Source organism: Garra rufa, chromosome 14 (assembly GCF_049309525.1).
Source record: "Garra rufa chromosome 14, GarRuf1.0, whole genome shotgun sequence".
In the NCBI taxonomy this organism is placed as follows: Eukaryota; Metazoa; Chordata; class Actinopteri; order Cypriniformes; family Cyprinidae; genus Garra; species Garra rufa.
In genome coordinates this window covers 24825169-24838454 of record NC_133374.1, presented here as the reverse complement: position 1 = coordinate 24838454, position 13286 = coordinate 24825169, and positions in this window count along the sequence as shown.

Here is a 13286-nt window from a genome sequence, read left to right as displayed (position 1 = left end):
GTATTGATTTGTTTGTTGGCAACTTCAGGTGGTCAGAACTTTTTTATTAATTTAATTTTGCCTTTTTTATTTACTATTCATTTTATACAATGTTTGTGTTAACTATTATGTTCTGAGCAATTATGCAGATAATTATTTAGTATTTATTTAATGTTATTTATGAGAAAAAAATAAACAGGCATGCATGCATGAATGCAGAAAACAGCTAAATATTAAAATTATGGCCATTGAAATAATAAAATCAACAAACATAATTAACATGTTTGATCAGGCATTTGTTTGTTATTTATTTATTTGTTTATTATTATTATTATTATTATTATTATTATTATTATTTATTTATTTATTTGCTTATGTATTTGTTTGTTATTTATTTATTTGTTTATTATTATTATTATTATTATTATTATTATTATTATTTATTTATTTATTTATTTATTTGCTTATGTATACATTAATTGCATATAGGTTGACATATACCAGCAGTCAATATGAACCTAAAATTGTTGCAACTTTTGAGTTTCAATATTAGTATTATTAGTATTAGTATTATTATTATTATTATTATTATTATTAAACATTTGTTTGTTTGTTTGTTTGTTTTGTTTTATTTTAATCTGTTTATAGGTTGCTAATAAGTTATCACATACCATCGGTCAACGTTAAGCTAAAAGGTGTTGCAAGTATGAGGTTTTTATTATTATTATTATTATTATTATTATTATTATTATTATTATTATTATTAAATATGAACATTTATTTGTTTGTTTGCTTGTTTTATTATGTATTTGTTTATTTATTTATTTTTGCTTAGAGGTTGCTTATGGTTTTTACATATCTCTGGGTATTTATTGATTGATTTATTTTATTATTTATACTGCCGGACATTTATTTATTTGTTTGTTTTATTTATTCTTTTTAAATTGCTTATAGGTTATCAATATGATAATAAAATGAACCTAAAATTGGTGCAAGTAGGAATTTATTATTATTATTATTATTATTATTATTATTATTATTATTAAATATAAATATTTGTTTGTTTAATTTACATTGATTTATTTTTGCTTAAAGGTTGCTTATAGGTTATTACATACCGCCAGTCATTTATTTATTTGTTTTATTTATTTTATTTTATTTATTATTTATTATTTATACCGCCGAGCATCTATTTATTTGTTTGTTTTATTTTATTTTATTTTATTATTTATTATTATTGTATATTATTTATACCACCAGGCATTTATTTATTTGTTTATTTATAATTAATTATTATTTTATTTATTTATTTATTGTTTGCTTTAGGTATTTACATACCGCTGGTCAATATAAACCTAAAATTATTGCAAGTACTGTATGAGTCTTTCGTTGTTGTTATTATTATTATTATTATTACTATAATTATCATTACTATTATTGTTGATATTACTATTAAATATAAACATTTACCTAATCATTTGTTTGTTTTCTTTTATATTATCATTATCTTTAAATATAAACATTTATTTATTTATTTATTGCTTATAGGTTGTCATATACCGCTGCTCAAAATTAACCTAAAATTTATGCAAGTATGAGTCTTGTATTATTATTATTATTATTAAATGTACACATACATGTATTTATTTATTTATTATGTTTAGATGTATCTGTATTTTGTGTTGGAATGCATTTGTCATGATCTTTGGTCATTGTTGTGTGAGTGTTTACTTTTTTTTTTAAATCAAATGTTCATTATTGCAATATTTTTTCACTACAGAAGTTATTACATTATATGGATTTATTTTCTGTAATTTTTCTGATAGGTTAATTTTATGTATAATAATAGTTTAGCAAACATAATAGGTCTGTGAAATGTGAATTGTTTTCTTTCACTGCTTTAAAGAAAGTCATAAGGCACGTGGTAAGGGGCATTAGCAGTCTCTGAAGTGGTGTTCTTAAAATGTCAAGCTGAGAAAAAACACATGATTGTACAATTCATGGTCTACATCAGGGTTCCTCAAATCTTACCCTGGAGGTCCAATGTGCTGCAGAGTTTAGCTCCAACCCTGATCAAACTCACCTACCTGTGATTCTCTAATGATCCTGAAGACCTTGATTAGCATTCTCAGGTGTGTTTGATTAGGGTTAGAGCTAAACTCTGCAGCGCATTGGACCTCCAGGGTAAGATTTGAGGATCCCTGGTCTACATGATCAAACAGCTAGAATTTTAAATCATGCCAGTCATTAAATCATGAGATCATTAATCATCAGGACCCAGATTTTAGATTTGATCTGAAGTCTTGTCCTTGCCGATGTCAAGTTTTCTATTGTCAGGGGACACGGACTGCAGGCAGAGTGTTAACTTTTCATTTTTAAGCTGAAATAAAACTTTATGTACAGACAGACTGTAAACCTTTATTTTGTGAGACAGTTGTCCTTTGTGGTCTGCTCAGTCCACAAGGAAACAAAATTGTCCCATGAGAAAGCAATTATCTAGGATAATGAATGCTTTGAACCAGAAAATACAGACTATAAACTGCACTCTGTGCTTGTGTTTGACAATCATTCTGCTTGGAGGCACCACACATATCTGCATGTGAGCCTTAACTACACATCAGATTAATCTCTCCTAATTGCTGAGGTTTATTCTACAATATCAAGATTATAGATGCACAAATACATAATCTTTTTTATTTTTTATTTTTTGAGAAAATCTCCATCATAACACAGCTATATAGATGAAACTGTAATTGCTTGTGTCCTTTGCTGTTTGTTTGTAAGTCAATCTTCCCTGATTCTCATAACCTAAAAATAATGGTTCTTATTCCCAGTATAGCTGATTTCTGTGTTTCTAAAGTCAGGTATTTAGACCTTACACTGTTGTAAGTTTATATTTCAAACACAAGAGTGTCTGGAAACATTGATATTCAATCAGAAGATGGGTACGACTGAAAAATTTGAACCAGGACTACTGTATGCAAATCTGTTCATAGTTACATCATCGCACATCCTGAGGGTTTGATTTTACTCCACACTTCTAAAAATAAAGGTTCCAAAATGGCGTTTTGATTCGCAGCGATTCCATAGAAGAATGATCTCACAAAGAACCGTTCAGTGAACGGTGAAGAAGAACATTTTAATGATCTAACATCTTTAAAGATTCTTCTGTGTGATGGAAAGATTCCGTGAATGTTAAAGGTTCTTTATAGAACCACAGATGCCAAAAAAAGAACAATTACTTATAAAAACGTTCATTTACAGGTGAAGTCAAAAGTTTACATACACCTTGCAGAATCAGCAAAATGTTAATTGTTTTATCAAAATAAAAGGGATCATAAATACATGTTATTTTTTACTTAGTACTGACCTGAATAAGATTTCACATTGAAGACGTTTACAAATAGTTCACAAGAGAGAATAATAGTTGAATTGATAAAAATGACCCCATTCAAAAGTTTACATACAGTACAGACCAAAAGTTTGGACACACCTTCTCATTCAAAGAGTTTTCTTTATTTTCATGACTATGAAAACTGTAGATTCACACTGAAGGCATCAAAACTATAAATGAACAGATGTGGAATTATATTTAATTCTATAAAATATTTAATTCTATTTATACTATATATACTTCTGCACAACCCAACTGATGGTCCCAACCCCATTTATAAGGCAAGAAATCCCACTTATTAAACCTGACAGGGCACACCTGTGAAGTGAAAACCATTTCAGGTGACTACCTCTTGAAGCTCATCAAGAGAATGCAGTAATCAAAGCAAAGGAAGAACCTAGAATATGGCATATTTTCAGTTGTTGTTTTTTTTTTTTTTTGTTATGTATATAATTCCACATGTGTTAATTCATAGTTTTTATGCCTTCAGTGTGAATCTACAATTTTCATAGTCATGAAAATAAAGAAAACTTTGGTTCAAATGTGTCCAAGGTGTGTCCAAACTTTTGGTCTGTACTGTACATGTGTTGTTACCTGAATGATCCACAGCTGTGTTTAGTGATAGTTGTTCATAAGTCCATTGTTTTTCCTGCACCCGTTGTTCCTTAGAAAAATTCTCCAGGTCCTACAAATTCTTTGGTTTTTCAGCATTTTTGCGTATTTGAACCCTTTCCAACAATGACTGTATGATTTTGAGATCCATCTTTTCACACTGAGGACAGCTGAGGGACTCATATGCAACTATTACAGAGGGTTCAAACGCTTGCTGATGCTCCAGAAGGAAAAACAATGCATTGAGAGCCAGGGGTGTAACCTTTTGAACAGAATGAAGATGTGTACATTTTTCTTATTTAGCCTAAATATCATACTTTTTTTCATTTAGTACTGCCCTTCAGAAGCTACAGAAGAGACTTACATGTTTCCCAGAAGACAAAATAAGTTACATTTACCCTGATCTTTACATTTTTCACCCCTGGCTCTTAATGCATTGTGTTTCCTTCTGAAGCATCAGTGAGAGAACCTTTAAACCTTCTGTAATAGTTGCATATGACTCCCTTAGTTGTCCTCAGTGTGGATCTCAAAGTCATACAGTCATTGTTGGAAAGGGATCAAATACACAAAAAATTGTGGGACCTGAAGGATTTTTCTTAGGAACAGCTGTTAGGGACAAACAAAGGACTCATGAACAACTAACACTAAACAAACACCGAAAAAACAGCTGTGGATCATTCAGTTAACAACAGTATTAAGAATCAAGTGTATGTAAACTTTTGAACGGGATCATTTTGATAAATTCAACTATTATTTTCTCTTACTCAGGTCAGTACTAAATAAAAAATAACATGCATTTTGTATGATCCCTCTTATTTTGCTAAAATAATTAACATTTGGAAGATTCTGCAAGGTGTATGTAAACTTTTGACTTCAACTGTATGTCCCTGATTAAACTCTTAAACAAAAAGGTTCTTTATTGGCATTTTTATGGTTTCATGAAAATCCATGGAACCTTTCATTTCCCGAAAGGTCCTTAGTGGAAAAAGGCTATTTAGAGCATTAAAATGTTCTTCACTCTGAGAGTGTATACAGTGTTTGGATTGGTGGCAACACTTTTTAGGTGTCTAATGATGTCTCACAGCATGTTTAATGGATATTTTAAGTCATATTATGTTGCTGACATCATTATTTATTGAACTAGACATTATTTTTATCACCTTCTTAGCTTGTTAAGAGAGTTGCGGGTTCTGAAGTAAGAAAGATGTCAGAAGGGCTTTGACTGTTGAAGCTAATAAACTTACATTTAAATGTATAGGCCCGGTTTCGCAGACAAGGCTTAAGCCTAGTCCTAGACTAAAATGTAAGTCTGAGGTGTTTCAACTGAAATAAAATTGCACTGATTGATTGTAAAATATATCAGTGCCTTTGTTTTGTCTCAAGATGCACACCAGTAATGTTTTTTTCTAAGCATGTTTATAAAAATTACTTAAATGTCCTAATTGAACTATGGTCTAATCCTGGCTTAGTCTAAGCCCTGTCTGGGAAACCGGGCCATAAAGTATAACTCTCTTGATAGTTTGACTTTCATTTAATGATTTTGCACCACTTAAGTGTCACTTCTTACCCTATTCATTTACAATCACTGTCACCTTCAGAAACACTGACTCATCACCTTTTAATTAAAGACCACTGCATTTTCTCTTGGAGAAAACTAATTATTGATAGTTGCAGGCCTAATTTTCACTGTGAATTCAATCAATTAATTGTATCCACCCTTTTCTTCCTATAAGACTTGGCGCAGCCATTTGTAAATTTTATGAGTCTGGCTTCCGGTCTCATCCATGTCCAGCTATTTTTAGCTGTACAAAACAGCTGGTTTTGCTGCTTGATATTGCAAATTGGTGTGTGTTACCATATTATTTTAATGTATTATCTTAATTATAAGCACACTGGTTTGTAGTGCAAGATAGAACAGGAATAAATAGTAATGCACAATTCATCAAATTAGGTTAAAAACTGGGTGACAGACATCTTTAAACATGTTTGAATGTTTGTCCGGTGACAGTGCTGTCATGGTCCAACTATCTGCTTTCGGGCTTCATCTGCCATAGAAGAAGTGCCAAAATGCAGTGGCTGTAATGTGTGTAATCCTTGCCTCACGTGATTCCTACAAGGGCAGCTTGAATTAGGAATTAAACAGCCTTTCCCGAATGCTTACAGTGATGCCTCTCCAACAGATGCTTTTCTGAACATCTGTTGTCCTAAGCAAGGACACGCATGATAGAATCCACCATGTTGCAATAAAGTTGTATCAATTATCTATCATTTAAAAAAGGAGAGCTCAGTGACTTGATCGTATTAAAAATACAAATATAAATTAGTATGAGCCTTGATTTGGACAGGACATTGTTAGGAAAAGTATAAAACAAAATTAAATTAAATTAAATTAAAACTAGCCAATATACAGGTATACTAAATTAAATAATAAATACATTTTATTTTATTATTATTTACATTTTCATAGAATATGCTTAATAGATCTAATAAGTATATAAAATAAAATAAAATACAGTTTTATTAAACTAAATAAAAACACAAAAGCTTCCATTATTATTATTATTTTAATTTCATACATTCCTTGACTGTGCTGAATGCATGTGACAAAATAAAATAAGATTTTGCCAATATACAGTTATACTAAATTAAATAAAAACATAAAAGCTACCTTTTTATTGTATTTTTTAATAATTATTTTTATTATCATTTACATTTACATTTTTATAGACTGTGCTAAATAGATGTGATAAGTTTATACATGTAAATTAAAATAATACAATTAAATACAGTTTTATTAAATTAAAAAAGACAAAAGCTGCCATTATTATTATTTTATTTTCATACATCCATAAACTGTGCAATTTAGCCAATATACAGTTATACTAACTTAAATAAAAACATAAAATCTGCTTTATTATTATTATTATTATTATTAACATTATTATTTATGTATTTATTTTAATTTTACATTTTTATAGATGTTAAATAGATATAGAAGTACATAAAATAAAAATAAAATAAAAAATTGCCAATATACAGTTATACAAAATTAAAAATAAAAACATAAAAGCTGCTTTTTTTATTTAGTTTAATCATTATTATTATTTATTATTTACATTCTCATAGACTGTGCTAAATAGATCTGTAGTATATAAAATCTGAAGTATATAAAATGAAATGAAATAAACTGTGCTGAATGAATGTGATGAAATAAAATACAATTTAGCCATATACAGTTATACTAAACTAAATAAAAATGTAAAAATAAAAAAAATAAAAATGTATTAATTTTATTTATTTTTTTTTACATTTTTATAAACTGTGGTAAAAAAAAATCTGGTTAGAATAAAATAAAATAAAATAAATAAAATAAAATAAAATAAAATAAAATAAAATAAAATAAAATAAAATAAAATAAAATGAAATAAAATAAAATAAAATACAGATTTATTAAGTTAAAAAGGATACAGGAGTTTTCATTTAATTCATTCATAGACTGTGCTAAATTTATTGAGATTTAAAGAAAATTTAGAAAAAAAATTAATTTAGCCAATATACAGTTATACCAAATTAAATAAAAATATGAAAGTTGCTTTTATATTTTTATTTTATTTATTTATTTTATTTTTATGGACTGTGGTTAATAGATCTGATAATTATATACATATTAAATAAATAAAATAAAATCATAAATAAAAAAGATGGAGAACAAGAAAATGGCTAAAACTTTTATTAATAATAATAATAATAATAATAATCATCATCATCATCATTATCATAATAAGTATAAATAGTTTAAAAAAGGCTAAAACTGTTATTAATAATAATAATAATCATCATCATCATCATCATCATTATCATAATAAGTACAAATAGTTTTCAAAAGTGTTAACACTTGTTGGTTATACTAAAAAATAACATATTTTATTATGTTGTCAAATTCATATCATAGTTTCATTGTAAATCTGTTAAGTTCCATAAAGCTTTCTCACGCTACAGGCCTCTACCCCTCAGAGTTTAACCATTTTTGGAAAAGATATGATGGGAATGTCATTTTGTCCTTAATGTCAGCAAAAACGATTTCGTATTTTTACCCTAGAGTATTTATTGCTAAAGCGTGAGCCCTTGACACACTCTGTTTCTATAGGGATGTGAGGTTGCCAAGTAATACCAAGAAAAGACTAACTCTTGGCAACCGCAGTGTGTCACGGCCTCTGCTACTGCTACTGACGCTGAGCAGAACAGACGTTTTTCCCTCAACTTCATTTGTCCATTTAAAAGAGTGGGTGTAAGTATGTGAGCATGTACTGTGCATGGTGTACTTTCACTAATGTTTTCATGCTCCCAATTCAGGCATGAAATTGCAATGATACGGGTGTTTTGTCAAACAAATATGCATGATTTCAGACATGCGGCTGTAAAAAGACGAACACGACAATGTACACGAACTTCACTGTGTGAATATATAAGCTGCTGAAAGTGCACTAGGATGCTGCATCTTAAATAAACTAGTGCATTTTAGTAAAAGCTTATTATTTATTTCACATGGTGTGACTCAACAGTGCTTTTTGTACTGTTCTACAAGAATAAAATGAGTTTGGGTCAGAAAAAAATGCTTACCTGTGTAACTCAGGGGCGTGGCCAAATGTTCGTCCAATCAAATCCTCTCTAGAATGTGAATGTCCCTCCTTCCTTCTCCACCTGCAACTGACAAGCAATACGAATATTTCTCTTTCGCCGTTTTCCATTTCTGTTGGTTGGTTTTACTGTAACACTTTGAGCTGCCATCTGTGTACCGCAATCTAGTTAAAAAATGCATATGAAAATAAGTGTGCCCTATATGCATTAACCAAAAAAATAATAATTTAAAGCAAGACGTACAACTGATGTAACAGACTTAATGCTGTCTAAATGCCATGCGCCGTACTACTGATGTCAGAGACTGAACTCGAGTGGGAACTGCTGCGTATCCACTACAATCAAAGGGAGCGCACCATAAGTTGAGCCTTGGCGAAAACCCACTGTTACCAAGCAACCAAACACACCATGAAACATAAAAAAACGTGCTGTCAGGAAGGTGTGTGAACTGCCTAATGTAATTGTGCTGTGATGGAGGAGGCCTAATGACATGGCATTAGGCGAAAACCATCTTTTGACACATGAAAAGCCCATATACATTTCGTTATACATTAGATACATGCTTAAAAGCCGGACAAAATGTCCATTTGTGAAGTATTTATATGTGTAATTCTGTCCACTGCGAAATCCCCCCATATAGGAATAGAAAAAGCCCAAATACCCATGACTAAATCTCTAATCCACTTTATCCTGTAATGATGTGTCTCATAATAAGCCAGCTATGGTAGTGGTACTGTCCAGACATGCTCAGGAGGTCCACGCTAAAGCATCCGGCATGTGATTCTCCAAATATAAACTAGAGCTACAGAGTAAATGAGGTGTTTGTTGCTCTGCATATGCAGGGTTTATTACTGTACAGCGGTGGCCAAAATTATTAGGACACTAGTATTTTCACCAGCTAAAACTGGTTTTAAGTCTGTTATTTCTATCTTTTGTTATAGTGTCTATAGGAAATATTATAATATTTGCCATTAATTGTAATATTTCAGTGAGATTAACAGTCAATGCCCCACACAGGCATCTGATCTCATTCAGTTTGACTGGAATGACATGAAGAAACAGAACAAACTGAGACAGATTAAATCCAGAATGACTGTGGCAACGTCTAAGAAGATGCTTCAAGAAACCTACCTGCAAAGCTACCTGAAAAACAATGCGCAAGTGCACCTAGGGCAAAAGCGGCTTTAAACGTGAAGTTTGATTTAATTCAGTTAATAGAAGTTAATTGATAAAGAAAACCCGATTTATGACATTATTTTTGACAGCATCCTCATTTTACAGCATTTTTTCACAAGTGTCTAAAACTTTTAGCAGTACTGTAGCTTTGCAGGTAGGTTTTTTGAAGCATTTGGATTTAGTGTGTCTCAGTTTGTTCTGTTTCTTGATGTCATTCCAGACAGACTGGATGATGGTGTTGAGATCAGATCTCTGTGTGGAGCACTAGCTGTTGTCAGACTTGTGCAAACAAAAATCTCACTGGCTTATTACAATTAATGGCAAAATGGATGTTTGGAAATGTAAACTGATATTTCCTACAGACACACTACAGCAAAAGATAGAAATAACTGACTATAAACTATTTTTAAGATGGTGAAAACACTTGTGTTCTAATAATTTTGGCCACCTCTGTATGTGTTGACTTTGCACCTCGCTGTTTCAAACTAGTTTGACGATATGGCCAAAATCTTTAATGTAGGCAACTTCAACCTAAATATTTACCTCAATGTAAGTATTTGTAAACCACAATAAAGCAACGGTCCGTCTTTACCTTGAAATATCAGTAGTTTCAATCATTCTGACGGTAATTTACACTGTTTCTTTCCCACGCTCTCCAAACGTCTGTTGTGGGAGTATGTAAATATGGTGAACGAGAGCTTATTCCTTCACAACAGCAACAAATGCACGTTATCCACTGTAAATACAACAGCGACATATATTTACGACAGGGAATTTACCAGTAGGGGGCTCCAAAGTGGCAAAAAAACACAAACTATCCACCCTATTCTTCAACGCAGAAGTAAGCCCATGGACGAGACTTCCAATTTAGCTGAGCAAAATAACAACGTGCAGTAAACGGTAAAACTGTTTGCACTACTAACCAGTGTGTTCATAATTAAGATAATACATTAAAATACTATGGTAACTAAGACACACCAAATTGCCATATCAAGAAGCAAATCAAGTGGTTTTGTATAGCTAAAAATAGCTAGACGCAGATGAGACCGGAAACCAGACCCATCAAATTTACAAATGGCCAAGCCATGGGAAAAAATAAGGTGGATAGTTGCTTTAAGGAATGAAATCGCGATATAGTGACTTCAGGGTAATAAAAAGAATGAATAAATACATTTTAAATGTTAAAAATGCTACAGTATAACCTGGTAATTGGTTAATGGCAAGCTCTCTTACTATATATGGTGAAAAATTATAAATTTTATAGAGGGTTTGCACTTACGTCGTGGTTTGGTCAGTTACCTGGATGTGTGGCCAAATTGGAGATACTCAGATGTAAACAACAGCATGGATTGCACGGTTAATGTACTACGGCATACATTGTTCTGCTAATTTATGCTGTCTAAACCACAGAACAAAACATGTGGAAGCTATCATATAGCAATCATTTAGCAATCATATAGAGAAGGACTTCTTAAGCAAGAAAAGGGTGCAATATTTTGACAAACTAATGTTAATAGCTGTTAAAGATATATATGTGCAGTTTTAATTAAGAAAAAGAAACTAAGAAACTGAAAAAGACTAAGTCATCTTATGATTTACAGTGAAAAACCATAAATTGACATTCCCAGAATTCCCTGTGTGACAGCTTTTTTTTTCTTAGCAGTTATGCACATCAAAGTTTAATATTACATATTATGTTGTTAAATGAATGTTTATTGCATTATGTTAGTGTTGTGTGTTACACTTCTATATTTTGGTATTATCTGAACTTGTAAGAAATTTGTTGATGAACTTTGATTCATAATGTGTGTTTTTAATTACCTTTTTGGTGGCTATTAGTACATTATAAAGATACAAAATGAATATTGGACTTCTCCTGTAACAACTGATCAAATTAATACTTTTTGAGAATCACTTACTCTGACTGAGAACAAAACCAATCAACATTTAAATCTCATAACAGAACATTACTGGCCAATACTGAAAAATGAAGAAAAGAAAAAAATGTGCTGCAATACACTAGATGTGAAACTGGAGGACCACTTGTATCATTGTTATATGTGACCCTGGACCACAAAACCAGTCATAAGGTTAAATTTGACAAAACTGAGATTTATACATCATATGAAAGCTCAATAAATAAGCTTTCTATTGATGTGTGGTTTGTTAGGATAGGTGTCACAGTTATGTCTGTTTATGTATTTGGTTTTGCCCATTGTCTCCCCCTGTTGATCTGTGTCTTTTGGTCTAGCCCATCGTGTGTGTGATTCCCGGCACCTGTCTTTGTAATTAGTCACCCTTTATAAGTCTGTTTGGTTCTTGAGTTCTCTGTCGGTCTTTGCAAATGTTTGATGTCGATCGTGTGTGGATGTATTTTTGTTCCTGCCTGTTCCTGCTTGTGATTCTAAAGACTTTATTAAATGTAATAGTGTTTATTGTATACCTCGTCTCGTCTCGTCTTCTCCAGCACGCTAACTCATAACAGAAAGACCGACCTACAACAGTTTACCCGGCACCTTCTCCTGCGTTTATTTTTCCGTTTTCATTTTTCTCAGTGTTTTGTTTTTTGATTTAAATGGACACTACAGTGCAACTTCTCCTCCTGAGGCAGGGGGAACGCTCCCTTGAGGACCACACACGTGAGTTTCTCCTCCTGGCAAACCAGTCTCATTCCCCGGATAGCAGCCTTATGGTCTACTATCACTGTGGACTAAATTCCACCACCAAAGCGCTGCTATCCGGGAAGGGTCCTCTTGGGAGCTTGCCGGACTACATAGAGTGGGTGTTGGCGTCCTGTCAATCATCCTGGACTATCGACTTCGTCGAAGAGGACGTCAGCCCCACTCCAGACCCAGAACCCAGCCCAACATCACCCCGACAGGCGGAGTGGCAGCCCGAGCCCACCGACGATGGACAGCCAGAGCCGAGAGCGACAGAGCCAGAGCCTGAGCCATCGGACCAGGTGCGAGAGCCGGCTGTAACATCCGTGACGGTGGAGTGTCAAGTGGAGCAAGAGAGGGCGATAGAGAGCCCTGCCCACTGCACCACCACTGGGGGTGAGCTTGAGTATCATTCTGGGGACTTAATTGACTTTTTCTCTGAAGTGTCTGTGCATGAATCATGTGATTTAATAGACTTTTTCACGGAACCACTGGCAGACATAAACTTCCCACCCACCCACCCTCTTCAGCCCACACCCATGTCTGTCTGCACACCGCTGTCCCATGACAGCCCCTCAGCTCACCCTCAGTTCACCACCTGTGCAGTGGGCTCGCCGCGGGGCTGCCAGTTTCCATCGGCGTCTAGGTTGGAGGATCCCTCTGCTCCGCCTCCAGCCTCCGAGTCCAGGACTCCGCCTCGGCCCTTCGACCCTGCGGTTCCACCACGGCTCTCGACGCCCTCCTCTCCACCATCGCCCGTCGATCCACCAGCTCCACCGGGCTCCATCGTCTTTCTGGCTCCGCCCTGGTCAGTCGTCACCCCATCG